The 24582-nt window shown below is 41.5% G+C and overlaps 1 protein-coding gene across 1 annotated transcript in view; it reads left to right on the top strand.

Annotated features, from left to right (window-relative positions):
* SLC25A21 (solute carrier family 25 member 21) overlaps nt 1-24582 on the top strand; it is a gene marked incomplete at both ends in the record, with an annotated part of 507744 nt that overhangs the window by 389609 nt on the left and 93553 nt on the right. The gene's annotated exons all lie outside the window — the stretch shown is intronic.

Below are 24582 nucleotides of genomic sequence, written 5' to 3'. Positions count from 1 at the left end.
TCATAGACCTCAACAGGTGTGATGGTGTCAGCCAATTTTTGTGTGTACACGTGTTTTTCTGGGGAGAGTCCATTGTCTTCATTTCTAAAGGAAGAATCTCAAAATAGTCCTTATAGGATGGAAAAAAAAATAATGTTAGAAGCACTACTGCTGTTAGGAGATATGAAGGAAATGGTCGGGTGCAGCCACTGCCCTTGGTGCTGCTGGAGTCTTAATGAAAGCTAAACATAACCCCACATGGAACAGTTGAATAGAGTTATAATTTAGTGCTTGACTGGGGGGAGCTAAGGGCAGAGCTACATTTTGGAGGCTTCTGCAGTAACTCAGGAGAGAGGTCATGTGGGCCACAGTGGATGTGGGTGCTGGGAGAGTGGAGAAGAGGGACCTGATGAAGGAACATCAGGAAGGAAGAAATTATGGGGCTTGTAGGGGGACAGTTAACAGGAGTGAAGTGATAAAAGACAGAAATGAATCAGCTTTGTGATCCCAAGGGCTTCTACTGGGGCAACAAAGAGAGATACAGTGTCATTAAAGAGCAAAGAAAACTTTTGGGAGAGAGCGGTGTTAGATTGAGCTGGGGGGAAAGGAGACATTAAAAGTGGACATGTCCTCTGGGTCATGAGAAGCACAAAACAGGAAATTAAGGGACAGATTTGGGCATTGCCCATATCGTCTTGCTCAGGTGGTTTAGGTATGACCTAAAGCTAATTTTTTAAGGTCTTGATGAACAGACTCTTTTACTTTTCTTGTTCCTTAGCATTGGGCTCAGGGAATCCAAATCATGGCTCTACGACTGTGTGCGATCAAAAGTATGTTATTCTCTCTAAGGCTCCATTTTTCTCTCTGAAGGGTGGGGTACCTATCTTATCAGGTGACTGTAAACATCAGATTGAACAGTATGTGTGTGTTTGTCTGCTTGGGTTGCCAAACAAAGTACACAGATTGCGTGGCTTAAATTGTTACCGAGTCTAAGCTCATACTGCTCGCTGCACGACAGGCCAATAATCGAGAGACAAATTCTTGGGGCCAGGAATAGTGACTTTATTCAGAAAGCCAGCTAACCAGGAAAATTGTGGGCTCGTGCCCTAAAGAACCATCTTGCCTGAGTTATAATTCAGGCTCCTTTTATACTAAAAGGGGAGGGAGTAAAGTCAAACACTTCCTGGTTCCCATCAGCCTCTGGAGGGGATGTGTTAATTTCTTCCTCCCTGCAGTCATTCACAGGTGGGCCTGGTCAGGATGTTTCCTGTGACCTAAACAAAGGTATTTTAGCTTAATGCTCATTACCTGGGAAGCAGGGTTCCCAGAGATGGGCCATTATGTATAATTTAAGCTTATAGGCAACATCCCTTTAGTGATTAACTTGTAATAGAATACAAAATGTTCATCCCTATTACAAAACAACTGAAGTTAATTTTCTTGCATTTCTGGAATCTGGAAGTCCAAGATCGAGGTGCCAGTATGGTTGGTTTCTTGTGAGAGCTCTCTTCCTGGTTTGCAGATGGCCACCTTCTCTCTGTGTGCTCACATGGCCTTTCCTCTGTGCACAGGCAGACAGAGAACTCCCTGGTCTTTCCTCCTCTTAAAAGGACACTAATCCCATCAGATTAGGTCCCACCCTTATGATTTCATTAACCTTAATTACTTACCTAAAGGCCCTGTCTTCAAATATCATCACATTGGGGGCTAGAGCTTCAACATATGGATATGGAGGGGGGGGCATAAACATTCAGTCCATAACAGTATGTAAAAAGCTTAGCTCAGTTCCTGGCACAAAGTGCTCAAAATATGGTACATCCCTCACTGACCCCATTCATCCATTCAACAGTGTTTTAATGAGAGTCATCTATGTGTCTGCTACTATGTTAAGTGCTGAGATAAAAATGTAAATCTGACAGTGTTCACCTCTAAGTCATTCCCAGTCTAATCAGGGAAATGATACATAACTTAATGATGCGTGTTATGATAGCTGTGTCCACAGGAAAGTTGGGTGAACTATGAAGGAGTAGATTACACCTGAGCTGAGTCTTGACCAAATGGTTGAAATAGCCAGGTGAGAAGAGGAGAAAGAGTGTTCTAGGCAGAGAGAAGACCACGTGCAAAGGCATGACATATGGGAATACATGGCATGTTCCGGGACAGTAAGTGATCTGGTGTATCCAGAGTACAAGGTGTATGCAGAGGAAACCAAAGCTGGGGAGGGGGGCAGGGGCAGATGATGAAATAGCTCACACTCTAATCCTGAAAGTCCTGGGGAGCCGCTGAGGGATTTAAGGCAGGAGAGTGACACATTCAGATTTATGTTCAAACCCTATTTCTTGGATTCAAATCCTGGCTCCATCACTCACTGTCTGTGGGACTCACAAAAGGTACTTAATCTCTTTGTGTCTCATTTTCCCATCTGTTAAATGGAGAAAATAGATAATAATAATACCTACCTTCAGAGGGTTGCTGTGATGTGATTAAATTGTTCGCTATGTGTAAGGCACTCAGTGTCTGATACATTTGATATGTTCCATAAGGTTATCTATTATTACTTTTTTTTTTTTTTTTTTTTTTTTTTGCGGACGCGGGCCTCTCGCTGTTGTGGCCTCTCCCGTTGCGGAGCACAGGCTCCGGACGCGCAGGCTCAGCGGCCATGGCTCATGGGCCCAGCCGCTCTGCGGCACGTGGGATCCTCCCGGACCGGGGCACGAACCCGCGTCCCCTGCATCGGCAGGCGGACTCTCAACCACTGCGCCACCAGGGAAGCCCCTATTATTACTATTTTTAAAAGATCACTCTGGCAACAAAAGGAAGGATTCAAAGTGGGAAGAGACTCACAGGGACCAGCTCCTTTCAGAAGCAATTGCAATGATCCAGATGAGAGATTGTGGCCTTTCCTTGCTCACTATTCTCCAGATGCTGTGGCCTCCTTCCTCTTCTCAACCCCACCAAGCTCATTCATACCTTATTCCTTTGTACTTGAAGTTCCTTCTACCCAGAATGTTCCTTCTTCCAGCTCTTTGCAAGGCTGGCCTCTCATCACTCAGCATTCAGCTCAAATGTAGCCTTTCAGAGAGATACTCCCTGACCACCCTAGCTAAAATACCCCACTTCCTGGTCATTCTTTAATATATCAGTCTGGGTTTTTTTTTTATCCTTTATGGAAGTCATTGCTATCTGAAATGTTCCTTTGTGTTTATTTGTTCATTTTCTTTTTCTTCCACTAGTATGTAAGTTACCTTGTCTATCTTACCAGAACAGGCCTGTTCATGGTAGTGCTCAGTAAGTATTTCTGGAGTGAATGAGTTAGTGAATGAACTTGAGCTAAGGAGATGGACAGGGGAAGGAGCTAATCTATGTTGAGTAATCACTTGTACTACATACTTTTCATGTCCTGGGTGCAGCCCTACAAGTTGGTGGCCTCATCATAATATAAAGGAGGAAACTGAAGCTCAGAGAGATTTGTGCATATGAATCTTTCTGCACACCATCCTCTTCTGACCATATTAGAAAGATTCAATATGAAGTATGTGTAGGAGATGGAGCCAGAATGCTCTGGAGAGTGAGAAGAGGGCCAAGGAAGAAGCTGAAATTTAAGATAAAAAACAAGTGCACTGAAGGGACCTTGAAGGAACAACCAAAAAGTAGGAAGTACTCCAGGGGTAGGAGGTATCATGGAAGGCTTGGGAGAAGTGGGTTGTGAAGAATGAAGGAAGGGACCACAAACAGTATGGGATGCACCAGAGAGCTCAGTGAGGGAAGGACTGGGAGTTCCCATTAGATGCGGGTGGTGGAAGATAATGCCTTTGGGGAGCACACTTCCTGTGTCACAGGCAGGGTAAGAGACAGAGTATAATAAGTATAGACTCTTCTCTTAGAAGGGAATAAAGATAATGAAATCGTTGATAAGTAGCAGGGCTTGTAGAATGGAGGATATATTTGTTTCCTAGGGCTGCTGTAAAAATTACCATAAGCTGCCTGCATGGCTTAAAACAACAGACATTTATTCTCTCACACTCTGGGAGCCAGAAGGCCCAAATCAAGGTATCTGGAGTCAGTTCCTTCTGGAGGCTCTGAGGGAGAATCCATTCCGTGCCGCTCCCCTGGCTCCTGGCAGCTGCCGGCAGTCCTTGGCTTGTGGCTGCATAACTCCACTCTCTGCTTCCTCCTCAGATGGCTTTCTCCTCTGTGCGTCTTCTCCTCTTCTGTCTTTTCTAAGAACATCCATCATTGGATTTAGGACCCACTCTAACCCAGGATGATGTCGTCTCAAGATCCTTAAGTATATCTGCAAAGACCCTATTTCCAAATAAGGTCACATTCACAGGTACTGGGTATTAAGATTTGGACATACCTCTTGGGACCACTATTCAATCCACTACAGAGGTCATTTTTTTAAGATGAGAGGGATTTATTCTAGGTTTTATGCGAGAATGAGGTAATTTCCAGATCTAAATCTCTAAGGAGGCAGGAGTTGATGATGCTGGTAGAGAAATATACTCTAACAGGATGAGCTGTCTCCAATTCTCCGAGACAGGATGTGTGAAGGTAAATAGCGTTAAAGGTGGGGAGCTGGATGTTGACAGATATCCTCCCTGATAACCACTATTTACTCTGTGAAATGGAAGGCAAGATTATCTGCTGTTAGTGAAGAGGGAACTTGAGAAAAGTGGTGTGAGGGTTAGAAATAGCACCTGTGAGAATAGAAAAGAGAAAAGACCAGGAACTCATAGCAGAATTGAGTCATTGAGTTCCCAGTTGACATGGGGCACCATACATTTGGGGTGGCACCAATTTTCAGATCATGTGATATTCTCCAGTGATGCTAGAACCTGAAGATAGGGGCAAAGAAAGCACTTGTTGGAAGTTTTTAAGAAATGATAGATTGAGTGTGATTGAAAAAAGGAAAAGAACATACCAAGAATAAGGAAAGAGGAGAACACAAGAAAAGTTCCATTAGACTGGGATGAGTGGGAGAGATGAAAGGAGCAAGTCCAGATGAGGTTGAAAGGCAGGTATTACTGAACCAAGACAGTGAGAGGGGCAGGGCAAGGATAGAAAAATGGGCTGGTGGCACAGAATATCTCCATTCCAGGTGATGTAATGTTATCTCCATTCCAGGCCTTGGGAACAGGTTGCTAAAATGAGGTGGTGGTAAAAAAAAAATTTTGAAATGAGGAAGTCAAGGAAATATTAGGCTAGGGCGTTTGGGTAGGGGTGAGGGAACTGTTCAGTGTGATGGCTAGTATTAATGAGTGCAAAGTAAAAGAACTTCAATCCTCACTGAATGTGGGCCCCTGGAACAAAGGTCACTCCCAGCCCTAAACAATGGAGAAAGCAGAATGAGCACCCCTCTGCTTGCGGACAGTCAAGAAACAGTTATTTATTGGTTGCTTGATTATGGAGTATAGAAGGTTCTTTCTCTTTCAGTGGTTTTTTTTTTTTTTTTTTTTTTTTGTGGTACGCGGGCCTCTCACTGTTGTGGCCTCTCCCGTTGCGGAGCACAGGCTCCAGACGCGCAGGCTCAGCGGCCATGGCTCACGGGCCCAGCTGCTCTGCAGCATATGGGATCTTCCCGGACCGGGGCACGAACCCGTGTCCCCTGCATCGGCAGGCGGACTCTTAACCACTGCGCCACCAGGGAAGCCCTCAGTGGGTTTTATACACATCCAGTCTTCCAAACCTTGCTTTCAGTGTCTATGCTGCGACTTCAGCAGTGCAGAACCCCTTGCTTAGCTAAATATTCTGCCCTCCCTGCAACCCAACACTGAAACCAATATTTCTTTTTACACAACCAGAGTTGACTGTTTTTGACTTGCAAAGCCCTTAAATATTTGACAATTTGTAAAATTATACAAATTAGCTGGGAATAGATCTTTTCCAGAGCTCTGTACAAACTTCACATCCCTGGTTCCTTTCAATCATTCTTATGTGTAGCTTCTAAGAGTAAATCTATCTAAGTATTCTGGGAACCAAACTGAAATGTGGTACTGAGTTTCTACTCTTCCCCTCTTCTGCTGTTGATTTCCTCAATGGCAATCGTTTACCTTTCACTAAAGCTGACTTACTTCTTCTTACAAGTCCTATGGGAATTAATTTCTATTCAAACAGTTAGTTGGAAATGAGCAATTACAGAATGTTCCATAGGCAACTCTTGAGTGAGGGGAGTAAAATCTTATGAATGATTAGAATGAAGTATGTGATTACTGTGGTTGTATTTATTAGTATAGCAAAGGTGATTAAAATAATAGTGCACATCAGTACCGTTGGGATCAATTTTAAATTACTTAAATTTTTATGAAAATATTTTAAGTAGTGGTGATTTCTGAAATAGAAACATCAGCTTTTCCCTTTAACTTGCAACAATTTGCTTAAATAAGATGACAGGATAGTTGAGGAAATTTATACTATTAAGGAAAGAAAGGTTTCTAGAGTTAGTCAACGTCCTCAAAGAGCAACAGATAATGTGAGTTCTTACTGTACCTTTTTATTTTCCATTTAAAACTAGGCTTTTAAAAAACTCAACTTTTGTTAATAAGATGGATATAGATCCTTCTGTTCATCTTAGAACTTGGAATCCAGAATATATTGTTATCATAATCTATCTAGCAAGCTATCAGTTCTTTTCCTTTTACCGGCTTTACCTGAAGTAATCTCAAGAAAAGAAAAATAACTGAAAAAACATCTTATTTTTGTTTGCTTTTAAAGTATTTTTCCAACATCACTTGGAATAATATCTGCTAACTTGCAAGCTAAAGCACTTTGTAGAAACTAACAATATAAGCAATCGAGAGCATATAGAGGTAACTATTCCCTATACCTGCTGAGTAATTGATGAAACTGTTAGAATTTACAAATGTCAAGTTCCTACCATATATAAAACACTTGCTACCTGTTAAGAAGGCAACCAAATCCTTTTTATTCAAGAGCTTACAGTCTAGTACAGAATTATAATAAATACATAAATCACTATAATAAATGGCAAAAGAGTGACATGCATTATTAAGGGAGGATGAGGAAAGACTCCTAGAAGGTCTCCCACGGAGGAAAGGAGGAATTTGAGCTGGTATCTAGGTGTTCCCCTCACCTGCTTAGCAGAGGTAGGCATAGTAATCCAAGACATCTACCAATGGCCATCAGATGGACATTTAATATAGTTCATGTTTATTCATTACAGAAACCATCAATGAACACCACTGACTCTTCACCTTGTAACAATTCTATTTTTCCCCACTGGTGTGTGTGTGTGAGTGTGTAAGTATGTATGTATGTATGTGTAAATCATGTAGTGGTTAAAAGCATGTGCTTTGGAGTCAGAGAGACCTGATTGGGTAAATCATTTAACTTCTCTAAGCCTCAGTTTTCTCATCTACACCCTGTTGACAAACTTAGAACTTTCCATATAGGATTATCATGACAATTAAATGAAACTGCACAGCAGCAGCCATCTGGTAAGCGTTCAGTAAATGGCACTGTTATATTTGCTCTTAGTATGCTGTTTCTTGTCAACACAATGAGATTTGGAGCTCCTTTAGGACAGGGACTGTTAATTTTTCTTCTTTTATAAGTTATTCAGAACAGCTCTAGATTTTGAATAAATACTTAATAGATGTATGTTGCTTGGACTTTTAAACTTTTGAACATAATCCCTCTGAGACTGATGAAATCTGAGGATGAGCCAAACAGGGAGTCTTTTTCCATCACATATTCTATTTCTGACTTATCACTTATATGCCGATTAGGGGCCTTTCCAGATGAACGTGAATTGATGTGGCCTTTGGTGACATGGGCGCCTTAGATGGTGAGCCCTATATCACAGGAGTGTCTGGGAGGACTAACTCATCACTCACAGCTGAAAAGACATAAACATACCACACTGTTGTTTAGCCATCCAGTGGCTGGTAGGTGACTTTTTTTCTTCTCAAAATCTGTCATCATGCATGCAACCAGGCAAAGTATTTTAAGTTTATTTTGAAAGAACATGAAATCCTCAAGAATGCTGGTAAATGTGAGATATTTTTTCTTTAACATAGTACCTCGGCACTAAAGAAACCTTTAACCAGCTTTTCCTCCTGAACAGTGTTCAGCTATCTCCCAGTTTCTTAATTCATAATACCCATTTACCGCCATGCCAGTGCATAGTGAAAACAAGAGAAGCTCATGTCAGCAATTAGTGTGTTAGTTTTTAAAAATATATTTTGCTTGTATTCTATTGTGCTTTGAATTGCAACAAAAGATGATGTTGTTAGTGATCGTTACCATTCCAACAGCAGCCTGGGTTTCTCACCCCAAATTATATAACACTGAACTGCCAGAGAACTATGCAGGAGACCCTTGGAATCCACAGATTTAACACTCTAGGTTTTGAATATTTGCAATGGACCATGAAGGTTTGTGATGTGTTAATTGGCAGTTTTGCTGAGGTTCAAATTCGAATCACATGTACTTTGAAGTTAGTGTTGGGGGTGATTGAGGAGCTAGTAAGTAAGCCTCGTCTCAGCCACTCAGCAGTCCTCTCCAATCAGACTTTTTTCTCCTCCACTCCTGACCTAGGCAGTAACTCTTGGGTGATTAAAACCTTGGTTTCAGTGAAAAAGAGAAATAGTCATCTTATGAAAGATAAGATGAGTAAATCTTTCAAAAACATTTGCCTGGTTTCAGAAGATGATATACTTTGGGAATACATATGTCTTCAAAAAAAAAAACCCAAACTAATTTTTTAAAGCATGAGGAGCCTGTGAAAATATCTCCATCTTCACAGATTTGGAGATTTTTTGTGTGTCTCAGGATTTATCCCTTGCAAATATCAAGGATTTCCAAACATGTAGCTTGGAGGATCTAGATAAGATTTTAAAATAATAAAAAATTTCCCTTGCTTTGCTTCTGGTAAAGCTGAAATATGAGTGCCTAGTGCCAGGCTACAAGAGTTCTCTTTTCACTGCCCACAAAGGCTCTCAGTGGCATGACTTGCTCCTGAAGGAGCCCAGGCAGCATGAGAGCAGTGCTTTGTGGCCAAAGTGTGGCCTTGAGGTGGCACATTCTGGGAATTGGAAATCTTAGGGTTGACAAGCTCTCCCATCGCCTGGCCCTGAGGAAAGTGCTGCCCCACCTGATGGTGCTTGTGGAGTCAGACATCTGAGCATCTGTAATCAGCACTTATCAGACAGGGGCGAGGCCACTGGGCCCAAATACCATGCTGTGTGTAACAAACTGTTCTCTCACACCCCGCAGAATAAGAAGACAGGGTTTTTTGGTAAAGCTTAAATATATTCAATTATAAAAGGCCATTCTTTATTAATATTTTTATGTTAAAATGTCCTTTTTAATAAGATGATAGAGATGGTAGATGGTAGGGTTTTTTGTTTGTTTGTTTCTTACTTAGCATGATTAAAAGTTGGCAATTTTATGGAAGTCCCCCAACGTTTTTTGAAATTTTACTTATCTGGGAAATCCAAAAGGCTCTATCTAGTTCTAAGATTCTAAGGTTAAGCAAGGAGGAAACTTCTGTAGAGAGCACAGGTTTTTCCTCTCAATCAGGAATAGACACAGTATGTATGGCCTCTGGGCTTTTTGCACAAGAGCATCTGAGTCCTCGGGTCACACCTGAACCCAGCTCTTCTGTGGCAGTGTGTTTCATTGCCACTCAAGCTATTAGACCAGCTGTGTTTACATATCTTGAGCCATTCAAAGTAAGTGATCTTTGTTCTGATAACAATGGAAGGAGTTTGAATTCATAAGCCGCATCAAAAAAAAATCCATCCTTGGCTATCATCCAAAAATGACAATTGCAAAAGATAAGATTGAATCAATGATTTATTTTTGTATCTTTTGTTTCCTTTTTTTTTTCTTTTGGTTATAGTCTTTCTGTTTTTGTAGGACTCATACAGTACTTGAGGAATGGTGAGATTTACAAATTAAGCAAAATTTTAGGCAGTAATTTTTTAAAAAGCATATTAAAGATTTAAATTTAGCAGCAGACTAAAGACCAGATGGGCTGTCAGATAACAAAACTCGAGCTAACAAGAGATTATTCTTGAAGACCTACATCTTCACCTGTTGTTTATCATAGTGGAATGTTGACATATCAGTTACTGCTCTGTGGAGTCAGAATTCTGCACCTTAGACCTGATCCCCAGGAAGGGCCTTTAAATTTAGACTTGAGTGTAAGGTGGACAGCAGAGCATAAGTTAAACAACATCTAAGTGAAACAGATATGCAGAAAGTCAAGAGGGTTACAAGAGAAATAGAATATAGCCAACAAATTTTTAAGACTGATTATATATATAACGTAATTACATATGGCAAAATGAAGTACAGGCAGTCTCCAAATCTACGTACACTCCCAGTAAAGGGAATGTAAGTAAAAAAAGACATAAGTCAAATCTGATTTCCTCATAGAAACTGTTATAATAGGGGATTATATGCCTCACCAAGAGCATGATGTCTAAAGTTTTCTAGAAATCACCAGAAATCATAAATAATCAACAACAAATGCTATGTATACATAGTGTAATGCTTTCTGAAATAGATATAAACCAAGCTGGGCAATCCTTCAGGTTCCAGTCTTAGAGACAAGCTCTGTCTAGACTGGAGCCTCTTAACTTGGATGAGGATGAATTCTAGACAGCTCTCTGAACACATGTAGCTGCTGTGTTCAAAGATGCCAGTCTCTGACCTGCCAGGAAATGTGGATTTTTCATTCTTCAAACAAGGCACCAAGCCACGCCCTGTGAGGATGCAATACTAAATAAGGTAGAAGACAATGGTGGCCCCAGAAGGAGTCTAAGAGTAAGAAGTCTCCATTAAAGAAATGTAAACATGGAGATGACGCAGCAATTTAAGTAGTTCTGTGCCACTTGAGGTTTCCTATTGAGAGATGTGTTCGGTTTCTTTGTTATGAATTAATATTTTTGTAGGAAAAACATGGGTCTACGTATTTTAAAAAGAATTTTAAGCAACTAAGAAAAGTTTAAAATTTTTAATATACCCTTGGGAAAAGAAATATGTAAACATGGGTCATCCAAAGATAAATTGCCATCCTTGTTAAGCATTTAGATAATATGGAAATAATGTGATGAGAGTAGTTCTCCTTGGGATTTTTAGAAATTTAGCTCTGTTTTGTAATCACTGGTATTTTATTTTAAAATACTCTTCCAATGTTGATAGATGAAAACTTTCCAAATTATGAATGACCTTCAAAATGTATATAGTTTCTAAAACCAGTAATACTTGAAGGGCTGTGGAAAACTCCTTTAAAAATAATAATAACAAACAAAGAGAGCAGGAGGACACTTTTGGAGGTGATGGATATGTTTATGGCATAGATAGTAGAGATGGTTTCATGGGTGTGTACTTATCTCCAAACTCATCAAATATGTACAGCTTTCTGTATGTCAATCATACCTCAATAAAGTGGTTTAAAAAAAGAAATGAGAAAACAAAACTCCTTCAAAAACAAGCTCTTCCATTCATGAGGATATTGAAGAGAGAGGGAGAATGTATGCCTGCCTGACAATTCCCAGAGAGAGGAAAAATTTGTAATTGTTGGAAGTGTGATAGAAATGTTAACTAGAACCAAGATAGAAAACAAAGACAGAGGAAACTTGAGAAGAACCCCATTATTACACTTCCAGACAAATCTGTTTTATCCACAGACATTTAGTAATGGCCCATCATCATGTTCCCCTTATCTTTGACTGCAACAATACCAGGTGACATTGCATTAAGTGATATCATATTGCTGTGTGAAGGAGTATAAAGAATATCTTGCACATGGATTTTTATCACCTTGAGCAATTATAATAGTAGCTACTATTTATTGGGTATGTCCCCAGGCATGGTGCTGGCTTGAACATGCATTACCCATTTTATCTTCTAAATAACCCTAAAATATGGCTTCTACTACTATCCCATTTTACAGACATAGAAGCTAAGATTTAGAGCAGTTAAGTAACCTTCCCATTGTCATAGAATCTGGAGAGATTTAAACCCAGGTCTGTCTGAAAGCAACTTTTGGTCAGCTGAAAGCAATTTGTGTCTTATTGCCTTAGCCAGAGGGATTAGGGAAGTCGTAAGGATGCTATAGCCACAGCTAGAAAGCCTGGGTAAGTCAGAAGCAGTGTCAGAATACGAGAGACATGCAATGCTACTCCTAAAAAAGGGGATGGGGCTTCCCCAGTGGCGCAGTGGTTGGAAGTCCGCCTGCCGATGCAGGGGACACGGGTTTGTGCCCCGGTCTGGGAGGATCCCACATGCCGCGGAGCGGCTGGGCCCGTGAGCCATGGCCGCTGGGCCTGCACGTCTGGAGCCTGTCCTCCGCAACGGGAGAGGCCGCGACGGTGAGAGGCCCGCGTACCGCAAAAAAAAAAAGGTGGGGGGGGATGGACACTAAAATAATTTTAATCATTAATTTATTAAAAATAAATTAATTGGTAGTTAAGCCTCAGTCATTGTCAGTTTACTGATTGGGTTTTCTCTCTCTTTTAAGGCTGTCAGCACTAATAGAAAGTGACACAATTGCTTCTCTCCTTGATCATTTTGCCCCTGACACTGATGTTAGGTGCATCTCTCTTGCTGGTTCTCAAACTGTAGCTGGCTCCCTTCCAACACCTTCTCTAGGTCAGGAACTTACTGGGCCCCTCCTTCTTTGATACTTACAATACCAAGCCCATCCCAAATGCACTGAAGCCATTAAACAAAGGCTATTGCTAATGGGTGATTCCAGGGCCACAGAAATGTGAAGAGTCAGTTGGAATCCTGAAAATTCTTAGAGTGCAGCTCTGTGGGCTGCTACATGTTTTTCCACACTGCAAATTTCAGTGAAACAGTGCCGCCGGAGTGGGCCCAGATGTGTGTCAGGATTACAGCAGCCTCGTCACAGCAGTATTTGCAGCACCAGATGTCCAGTAAAAAAGGGTTAAAACTTCAGATCTGAAGCCTGTTTTGCCACCTCCTCACAAAGTGCCCTGGTGAGACAATCCTTTGTGATTACCTCACTATTCATCACCTCCCAGCAGATACCAGTGGGCTTGATTTGCTGGGCTAGAAATCCTTTTGGGTGTCATGTGTCAGCTAAACAGGCTTAGTTACAATAGAGCCTGATTAGTTTTCACCTTGGCCTCATAAAATGTGGCATATGTATTAGCATAATGGATTAGGAGGAAAAGAGCATTCAATACAAGAAGTGAGTAGGTGCAGTCCTGGGATTTACACATTTGATCTTTGGTGTGTTTGACGCACTCCAACTTTTCAAGATTTGATGGCTCCTTTTTCTCCTTAAAAAACTAGTTTCAGATTCTCACAGTTTTTACTTTTATACGGACTTTCCCAAAGTACCACACAGAATTTATAGACTTGATCGTCATAGCCTCTCTCTAAGGCAAAACGTAATACCACAATCTATTCTTTACTCTAAGAAGAGGTCCTCATGTATATAGACTTTAAGTTTTATATGTATGCAACCATCCTGTGAGTTCAGAACAAAATCAGAATAAGGAGTCAGGATTCACTCTCGGTTCGTTTATACAGGGCCCACAGATGTAGAACTTTTCTCTGGCTAGAATACAGCGTGGTAGCGTTTCTGTTTCTAATTCCATTCCATTTTTTTTTAACACTACTTATATAAAATCCATTTTACTAAGCACTATGAGATACAGCAGATAGTTTTTTTTATCCCTAATCTAGGAGTATTAAGTCCGCTGAAAGATTAACAAGTGCGAGAATCACTGAATTTAAAACAGAATAAAATTAGGAAGAACGCTTGGAGTGAAACAAACAAACAAAAAAAGAACTAATAGTTGAGTGTCTCCAATATGCCTGATATTTTGTTATATTTGTTTACACGTATAACAATGTAAGTGGTAGCTATATTTCATTAGAAGCATAAATATCATCACACAATATTGGCATGTTGGAGACATTCATAGATACCTACCAGCTGCTACACACTGTGCTGAATGCGTTATGTGCTTTATCTCATGTAATCCTCATGCCAATCCTACAAGGTCCCTCTTAGAGATGAGGAAATCTGGTCTCAAGATTATATAACTTGTCCACAGAGTAAGTGACAGAGCCTGGAATCAATTTCTGGTTGGTGTGACTCCAAGGCCTGTCCCTTTCCACCAGACACCACTGAAATGTGGACCCACTGAAATGTAGTCAACATGTGGAGATGTTGGAGAGACCAGGGCAGGCAAAGGGAGCAGCAGAAGCAAAGACTCAGAGGACAGAAAGCCTGGAGTATATTCAGGAAACAGATCACAGCCCACTCTGGGATGGAGCTTATGAAGACAAGTAGTAGGAGATAAGCTACAAAGGGGCTTAGGCCAAGTCGGGAAGGTTGTGGAACCCAGAGTGAGAGTGGCACTTCCTTTGGTCAGCAATAGTTAGCCATCAAAAGCGTTTGAGCAGGAGAGCAATATGACCAGAACTGTACTTTAGGAACATTAGTCTGAAAGGAATATACAGTTCAGACCAGTGTTTTCTCACTTTTCTTTGATCACAACCCACGATAAGAAATACATTTGGGGGCTTCCCTGGTGGCGCAGTGGTTGAGAGTCCGCCTGCTGATGCAGAGGACACGGGTTCGTGCCCTGGTCTGGGAAGATCCCACATGCCGCGGAGTGGCTGGGCCTGTGAGCCATGGCCGCTGAGCCTGCGCATCCGGAGCCTGTGCTCCGCAACGGGAGAGGCCACAACAGTGAGAAGCCCGCGTACCGCAAAAAAAAAAAAAAAAAAAAGAAAAAGAAATACATTTGGCATTGCAACCTAGTGCATGCATATTTAAAACATGTTTTTAATTGAAACAAAAATTGTGTAAGATACTTCTACTGTATGCAGAATACGGATACTTTCTATTCTGTTGTATTATATTCTATTTCTGTTTTTATTTTTTTAATAGTACTAGTTGTAATTGATTTTCATAACTCAGCCACGGGTTTCAACCCACAGTAGGAAAAACAGTGGTTTAGATCATAGTTGGGAGAGATGGAACGAGGTGGGGAAACCAATTCTAGATTCTGGCAAGAGTGGAGGCTAGGTCCAGGGAAACGGGAGGGGAACATAAAAAAGATATTTCAGAAGGGAATGACTTGGCAGTTCAAGAGTCTCCAGGCTGACGGCCATTAACAGAAGTTGGAAAGATGGATGGAGGAACTGGCTTTGTGTGGGATGAGAGTTTGATTTTGGATATGCTGAGTTTCGGGTTCCAAGAAGACAGTTTCAGGTTCCAAGAGGTATCAAGCAGGCAGTTGAGTAAGAACCTGTAGGCCAGAAGAAACTTTGGGACTAGAGTATTCTGTACTGAGTGTTCTGTATTGAGTAGTGTGTATTGAATATTGTGTATGGCCATCTGTACAGAGGAGTAGTTGAAGTTGAAGAGAGTAAATAATATCCAAGTGAGAGAAGGGAGAAGTCCAAGGACAGATCCTTTTGAACACATATGTTTGGGGTGTAGTAGAGGAAAAGGACACACAAGAGGAGCCAGAAAAACCAAAACACAGGAAGAAAACCCAGACACCACAGTGTGTAACTTATTCCTGTTTTAATTTTTCATCTTTTCTAGTACAACTTGAGTTTTGACAGGCCACAGCAGACTGGCCCCAAACAGTAAAAAATGATGAACAAAGTTGGCTTCTACTCTCACATCCGACAGCAAAATCATTGGTATTTGTACTTTTCCTTCAGGCCTCAGGTTCTAGTCATCTGCTGTGTAACAAACTACCCCCAAAACATTGGGGCTTAAAACAACCACAATATTTACTTCAACCTTTTGTGGGTCAGGAATTTGGGAAGGGTCCACTTCGTCAGCTGGGGCAGTGGGAGCAAAATGATCCCTTCTAAGATGGTTTCTTCATTGACAGGTCTGGTACCTCAGGCTCCTTGGCATTTATCTCTCTCCACGTGGGATCTCATCCTCCAGGGCCTCTTCTTAGAGCATGGCAGCCTCAAGGTAGTCAGACTTATGATGCGGCAGCTCAGGGCACCAAGAGCAACCATTTCAACACACAAGAAGTGGAAGCTTCTGTTTGCATAAGGCCTGAGCTCCAAAATTGGTCCAACATCACTTCTACCACATTCTATCGGTCAAAGTAGTCACAGAGCCCACCCAGATTTAAATAGAAGGGACACAGATTCTCCTACTCAACTAGTTCCCGAAGTCTGCACAAAGGGTCTCAGATGTGCTCAAGAGCAAGCTGGCGAGTTATTTTGTGGTCCACTGTGTTCTTCCTCTGGGTTCAGGTCCCCTGTGTAGAAGGGCTCCTGCAACATGTGAAGCCATGTGGGATGGCTTGTCACGGACCCTGCTAGGGGGCCTGCCATCAAAACAACACTTTAACGGTGTTGTCTCCAATTACTGAGAAAGCTCTGGTCACTGCTTCCCCTGCTGGTGGAATGCTTCATGTTGGGCCACTGCATCAACTATTGGAGCTCCAGATACATCAAAGCCATGCTGGGTCCTATGCCAGAAGAGTGTGTGTGCATGCGCACACACGCCCGCATGTAAAATCACTTTTGGTACTATTACCTTGGTCTCCAGGCAATGCAGCTTGTTCTTTAAAGTCTCACGGACATTGTATATGAAAAACACTCTTCTTGGACTAACTTTTTTCTCCATTGTTTCCATTTTTAATAGGAGTCCCCAGGACTCAGCCCTAGTGCCTACTGGGGGCTGGACCTGGGGAGCAATCTCATTGAAACACAGCACTGACCCAGGGCTGGGGCATTGTTATTGGATCAAGTGAAGATTCCTAGATGGCTCCTCACTTGGGATGCATTTAGTCCTGAGAGGCTACGCAGTGTCTATTGTAGTGAACCTGATGTGGCTTCTTTTTCTGATCTTCTCAATGTGCTCCACTGTCTGACTCCTATGTGAGTACCACTCTGAATCAAGCAGGGACCACACCCCAACAGTGAAAATATGTTATTTCAAGCTCACCACTCCTACCCAAATACCTGAGGTAGGCTAGCAAGCATTTCTTATCCAGCACAAGCAGCTCAAATTTCTTCCTGGTCTCACATCCAGTGGGGAATGACTAAGAGACGTGTAGTTCTCATTGAAAGCATTCATCACCTTTCTAATAAATCAGTTATTTGTTAATGAGAATATCCTCTCCCTCCCAATGGACTATAAACTCTACAAGGACAGGGGGAAAGCTCCTGTGATTCACCCCAGTATTTCCAGCACCACCCGAGCACAACTTAGTAACACTCAATAAATATTTGTCACATGAACAAAAGAATGACTGAATGAATGAGCAAAAAAAACAAATGAATGTTCTCTTCTGTCCTAAATCCTTCCAGAGAAAAACCCAGGTCTGGGCCTCTGCAGTACTAATTCAATCCCATCCTAGAATCAGTATGTCCATTTTTTTATTTGGTGTTTGGAAGCCTACATGGAATATAATTTAATTAGCATGTCTCACTTGTTCTGTAAAATTACAGTGTTACTTTTTGAAATTTCAAGATCTAATCTCTTTGCTTTGCGTGGTTTAATGCAGGCTCTTTAAACTTAGATGAAGATAATTATCACATGATGTTCACCTTACAGTAAGTTATAAGCTCCTGCGTTCACATAACTACCAGGGTCTGTGTAATTTAGGTAATGGGTTTATTTTGGCTAAATTGTCTAAGTACGTTGGATTAATTCAATGACATATTCTTAAACTCTACTTTATGCTACAGAGATACAATAATACTAACATTTATTAAGGGCTTACTATGCACCAGGCAAAGGTGTAAGCTCTGTACAGACATTATCTCAATCACCATACCAACTCAAAGAGACCTGCATAATGTCTCATTTTACAGATGAAGAAACTAAAGCTTAGAGAGATCCATGTCAAGGTTACACAGCTGCGAAGTGTCAGAGCTAGGATTTGAACTAGGATCCAATTCCAGATTTTAAATGCTTGATAACCACATGTTACACTAGAATTGATTATGGTTTACATTTTCAAACTCAGATGAGTTTGCAACATTCAGGGAAGTCTGAGCTTCCTAAATACCCCATGATTCTGATGTGACACACGTAGTTTCACATTCTTGCTATCTATGTGACTCTGGACAAGCCTCAGAGCTGCCCTTCCCAGAATGAAGACACAGTTTCCATTGAGGGCGGGGCCAGGCGAGCAGTGAAAGGCAGCGCGCTGACCCAGGCTCCCCTGCGCCCACCCACACCCCCCGCTGCTGGCACTGTTAGCTCAGTTTCCTCCGCTGGAAAAAATGGAATTAAGAAAATCTAGGGCTTCCCTGGTGGCGCAGTGGTTGAGAGTCCGCCTGCCGATGCAGGGGACACGGGTTCGTGCCTTGGTCCGGGAAGATCCCACATGCCGCGGAGCGGCTGGGCCCGTGAGCCATGGCTCCTGAGCCTGCGTGTCCGGAGCCTGTGCTCCGCAACGGGAGAGGCCACAACAGTGAGAGGCCCGCGTACCGCAAAAAAAAAAAAAAAAAAAGAAAGAAAGAAAAAAGAAAATCTAATGTCTTATCATGAGAATTAGATGACATAATATGTATAAAATAACTAACTCAGTGTCTGATAGGTAATCAGCCCCCCAACATGAACTGGTATTGATATGATCATTTTTACTGTTGAGATCAAAGTTTCCTGAATACATAACGGATTTCTTCTGAACCATCCCTGGCGGAGAGAGCACCTCCGTTCTGTAAGAGGTCTAACTAGCATTGGTGGTGTTGCCTTTGCTAAGTGTCACTCATGATACCATCTTACACATGCAAATATAGCTCGTGTTATTCAAATCTACCTATAATCCCTTATGGTACCTACATTTTGAAAGATTTTGACAATAAAAGTGAGCAGAGTTGAGCTATACAATTTCTCCTCTCTTGTCTATACCCCATTTTTAAGTGAGAGTTTAAACAGAAATCTGGCAGCAGGAAAGATACAAAGAACAAAAACTAAAAATAGACCCCAGATCTTATCTATACAAGATGAATAATTAGCACCTAATAACCAGAATTCACCATGTCCTTGAATCCGGATCTATTATGTATCAATTTGCATATCTTTGTGGTTGACTTGATAATCTGATCAAACTACTAAATGCTATATAATAGTCCGCATTTTCATGTATCATTTTTTGTTGCTATAGATCAACCCCATTTTAATTCTTAAGTTGCTTCTATGCAGATATATCCTAATGTCAGTAGACCAGAAGAGTGATTCACAAACTGAGCTTTTAAGCCGGCTCTTTTCCAACTGGCTGTGTGACCTCTGAGAAGTCAAGATTATTGGCTTGTTAATTTATTTACAAAATACAGCTTATGATCCTCCATGAAAATTTGTGCAGATGAACTGACTTTCAGTAATTGTTGCAAATCATTTTAAAATGCTCATTAGCAGGCTCTGCAACTTGATTGGGTCAGCTTTAAAATGAGCCAACTCTATAAAGAGAGTGGCAGATATTTTCCTGATCTGCATCTTTTAAGAGAGAGGCGCGTGGTTGCTGCCCCTTCAAGAAAGCTGTCTGAAGTGAATGCTGTCATAAGGACATGTCTGGCACAGGGCAGGACACTAATGTGATGTGTGCTCAAGAGGAGAACAAAAACAGGGCGAGGGAGAGTAGCAAAGTCACACCCCGCGGCCTGGCCTTGCCAACCTAAGCAAGAGAAAAATGCTTCAAGTCTTCTGTTTGGATGCACAAACTGAATGGTGACATGGCACGTATAACCTTTTGGGAGATAATGGCGAGGGCCAGAGCCGAGCCCCAGAAAGGCCTGAGATGAAAGGGAAGAGGAACATGTCTGTGGCTGTAATTAAAGAGATGCCTTTAAGCCTGGTCTATACATCCAGTTGGTTTTCAAGGAACAGGCTCTGCAGTCTCTAAGAATCTGCCAGCAACTTTGGCAGCAATGAGAAATAATGAGGCAGAAACCATTTGATACCCTCTTCTTTCTTTTCCTTTCTTTCCATTCTCTTCTTCTTTTTTTTATCCCTTCTTTCTCTTATCTTGTGATCATCTTTCCTCCCTTCCTCTTTCCCTCTCTCTTTGGGAAGGAGCCAAGTATTCTCCTGCAGGATATTCTCAACACACACACTGGCAGTCCATGTCATTAGTAGGTACGGAAATCAGTGAGGGAGTTAGGCAGGAGGTGAAACCATTTTCAAAAATTAATAAGGTTTAAATGGGTTGGTAACATAGCCTCAAAATACATAAAGCATAAATTGACAGACCTTAAAGGAGAAATAGATAAATCCACAAACGTAGATATTTTAACAATTTAAAAACACTATTCTAAATAACTGGTGTAATTAGATGCAAAAGGTTTAGATAAAATATTAGCCAACTGAACCAGTGGCTTATAAATAAGATCACACATCATGAACCTAATGAAAGGTTAATTTAGCATGAAATAAATCAGTGCTGGATATAAAATCAATATGGTAAAAACTCAGGGCTTCCCTGGTAGTGCAGTGGTTAAGAATCCGCCTGCCAGTACAGGGGACACGAGTTAGAGCCCTGGTCTGGGAAGATCCCACATGCCGCGGAGCAACTAAGTCCGTGTGCCACAACTACTGAGCCTGCGCTCTAGAGCCTGCGAGCCACAACTACTGAGCCTGCGCTCTAGAGCCCGTGCTCCACAAGAGAAGCCACCGCAATGAGAAGCCCGCACACCGCAACGAAGAGTAGACCCTGCTCGCCGCAACTAGAGAAAGCCGGTACGCAGCAACGAAGACCCAATGCAGCCAAAAATAAAATAAATAAAATAATTAAATTTATTTTTTAAAATTCAATTGTATCTCTGTGTAGCAGCAATAATCAGAAAATTAAGCTTTAAAAATTATGGCATTTATAGTAACATCAAAGAAAACATTAAATTTCTAGTAAAAAACCTAACTAAAGAAAGCTGTGCAAGATTTCTACACTGAAAACTATAAGATATTAAGAGAAATTAAAGATGACTTAGATAAATAAAGACAATCCTGGGAAGATATCAACTCTACCAAAATTAATCTATAAATTCAATAAATTTCCCAGACGGTTAAAAAAATCAATGAAAGTAGCTTTTTGCTCTCAGACATCTCTGGCTAAGCCATTCCCTTTAGCACAGAAAAGTCGTGGGTGCTTAGACAAACTGTGGGTGTGCCGGTGTGGAGCTGACAGTTCCTTCCCTGTGACAGGCAGGGAATGTGCTTAGTTTTGTGTTTAATTTTAATTTTTCACTCCTAGCAAATTTGAGAGGATTTCATTGGGACCAAGCTTCTCCTTGCCTTCGTAAGACAATGCAAGAAAAAAAATTGTAGAGTTTCTTCTCCAGATATTATCATCTACAAGGTCTTTTTTCCCCCTAGCATGGTAATAATGTCACAGTAATTATTTAGTCACACCTAGTAAAATGTGACTTGGACTGACTCTGCCATGGCTTGTGATGATGCAGAACAAAGCACTGCGAAGTGTCCATCACAGGGGAGGCAGACCTTGCTGCCCCTGGATTATAGGGTCCACATCTCTTGGGTACATCCCAGGAGTATGAGTCCTCAGTAAGCTGCCAGTGAACAGCCAGGTTCTCTCCTCACTCATCCAGATTGAACACATGCCCGGGAAGATGTCAACTAATTGTTTACTGAAATAACGTAAGGAAAAAATTGCCCAGGAACTTAGCAGTTTACTTTTGTAACTGCTTTAGTCATTATTATCTGGAGATGAGAGCTATATGCTGTGAGGGAGAGATGGGCGATCTTTTTCTACCCATATTAACCGAGTTACTCTTTGATCCTGGCCTTTCCCCCTTTGGGACGTGGTTTTCTCCTCTGTAAGACATAAACGAGGTCATCTTAGGCCAAACAGCAGTGAGAGAACATGAGGGCTATGAGGGCTCACTTGTAGCCAAGGGATTATGTCAGCAACGCAAAACATTTAGAGCCTATCTGCACAGAGTCTTGGACAATGAGGGAGTTTGAAGACAAGAATAAGCATTTCCATGTCAGCATAACAAAATGTCCCTCTTAGAACTTTGAAATGGAGATGATGTTTACAGAGAAAGTGTCTTCTGGCTTTCTGAGAAGAAAACTAGATACACATTTAAAAAATACTTTCCCTGGATTTAGATGGCAACCTCACTTTCATATAAAAGAGGCTGAGAGCGGGAAGGCTGCCCACTCAAAAGAGCATATTCAGAGGAAAAAGAAAACATTTCAGAAGGGATGAGTAAAGCAGGCCTGCTGGGGCAGGTTTCCATTCAAAGGGATCTTTGCAGGGTTTTAAAAAAATCCTACAGGAGCTGCATTAGAAGCTGGCAGGTCACTGATGAAATGCCAAGCCCTGAGTCCTCTCCCAGTTCAGGCAATGCCTGGGACTCAGGGTGCCATGTCAGAGCCCAGACTGAGCAGGAGATTCATAATGAAAATGCTCCCTCATCTCTGGGTTGTTACCAAACCTCTCTTCAGCCTCCTTTGACGTGGGTAATGCTCGCTCCAGAAGTGAAACTGAATCAGCCTTTGGTGAAACACATCCATTCTCCATGTAACTTAAACTCGGTTGTTAGCCTGGATGCTTTCACTCAGGGCTGCTCTCTTCAGGACCACTTGAGGTTTTAGCAAGACCAAAGAATTAGTTCCCCTCACTGCCTTTCAGTATGCGTTTAGTTCTCATGCAAGAGAATTTCAGGTCTTGTGAGCCTTCGGGGTATCCAAAATCATTTTTCTTCTCAATTGTAAATGCAGAGGGAAGTTATTGCTGGATTTCCCCCATCTGGGTTAACCAAACCCAAGTTGATGAACTTCATGGTACAAACCTAGAACCTCTTTTTCCTTTTGACCTGGCTAACCCAGGAGAAAGGAAAACTCATCTTTCTGCCTGAGCAGTTTTGCCTTCAACACAAAATCCTTTCCAGGATCTCCATACGTGCCTGGAGACCTAACATAATTGGCTGTGTTGGAGACATCCACAATATAAACATCAGAAACACTACACCCCTCCCTGGGTCATGCCCTGTGCCTGGAGTGAGAGTATCGGAGCCAAATGCTCAGGTTCATCTTGACTAGACCTGCCTGCCTGGGAGTGTGGTTTACCCACACAAAGCTGACTGCTCCCTCAATGGGCCACTTGAAGCCCGAGCAGTAATGTGAAAACTCACGCAGGCAATCATGTAGAGCCCCAAATTCAGCAAAAAGACTGCCAGAGAGGACCTGGGCACTAGCCTGAGATTAGTCACCAGGCAGACCTCCCCTTCATGCAGGCTGTCTGGTAAAGTCTGAGCCACCAAGTTAAGAGCTGAGCGTTGGCTGAGTGGTGGTGGCGTGCGGGACCCCCGCGCAGCCTGTATTCTGGTTGCATATTCACTTCTCTGCTACTCAATGGAAAAGGCAAAGCCTGTCCATTAAAGTATTCATCCCCACCTCCTTCAGTCTTACAGCCTCTGAAGGAGGAGGTGCCTTATGCCATGCGTGGTGACAAATGCTTATTCCAATCATTTCACCACCATTGTGACTCTGAGAGCTCAACAAGCTGGTTTGAAGGAAAAGAACCTTTGGACTGCAAGACATTTTGCTTTTGCTCACAAAGTCTAAGTTCTAACAAGTGCTTATGGTGACTTTGGCATCACAAGGCATATGGATTTAATACCACTCCGTTTCTAGAGGTCATGCCATCAAATTTGGACTATAAACAAAATCTAGATACCATCTGCATGTCCATAAATATTGAGGCTAAATAAAAATAATTGTACTATATTCATAATGTTGAATACCTGGCAGCCAGAAGAAAAGAATGAGGTGGATTTTTAAGAACTAATGTGAAAGATGTAAGAATATATTAAGTACAAAAGACAAGTTATAGACCAATACGTATACTATGATTCCTCTTATGTTTAAAAAAATGTATCTGTATGTACATATGTTTGATATGTGTAGAAATTTTTTAAAAATCTCCAGTGGAAAATGAGTAGTCAATGTGTGGCCCACAATAAGTACAGAAATTGAGAGTGTTTAGAAATGTTACAGCAATTTGATATTTTTACTACATCCAAGTGTGTGATCTGTTGAACTTAAACTTTTTTTGGATGGGTTTGTATTTTGTATGCCTTTAGGTGCTTTTTTGTAATTGTTCTAGTAATTCATTTTTATTGTATTTTACAAAAGTACTGGTCCATGAGGATTGGAGATAAGGAACATTTATTCCTTTACCTCAGAACATCTGGGGAGCACTGTTCTAGGAATGTGAGCAAGAAATCCTACTTACACTTTTGCTTCACACTTTCCATAGTTATGTATTGTTTGAGTAAAAAATTCAAGCCTTGAATTACTTTTATGATTAAACATTTGGAAATGTTTAAATTTGGGTCTAAGAAATTACACCAGGTCCGTGGTCTTATCTAGCAGAGCCCTCCTTGACATATTTGTCCTAAAGCCTCAATCATAGCATCTCTCGAGCCTTCCTTATATTCAGAAATTACCCAAGCTTCAAAAGAAGCATTTCTTTGGCAGAAAGGCCAAAGGGTTCTAGGAGAAATGGGCAGGCAGTGACCAATCAAGACAGACTGCCTGTATTTTGCAAAAGAAGTTTTCCACATCCATGAACACAGCTGAAGTGAGATCCTCTCTCACAGATGAAAGCACTAGGCTCATGTCTCATTAAAATC

The sequence above is a fragment of the Hyperoodon ampullatus genome (genome assembly GCF_949752795.1).
Source record: "Hyperoodon ampullatus genome assembly, chromosome: 3".
Taxonomy (NCBI): Eukaryota; Metazoa; Chordata; class Mammalia; order Artiodactyla; family Ziphiidae; genus Hyperoodon; species Hyperoodon ampullatus.
The sequence above is the reverse complement of the archived record's forward strand: the minus strand, read 5'-3'. Positions and strand labels throughout refer to the sequence as shown.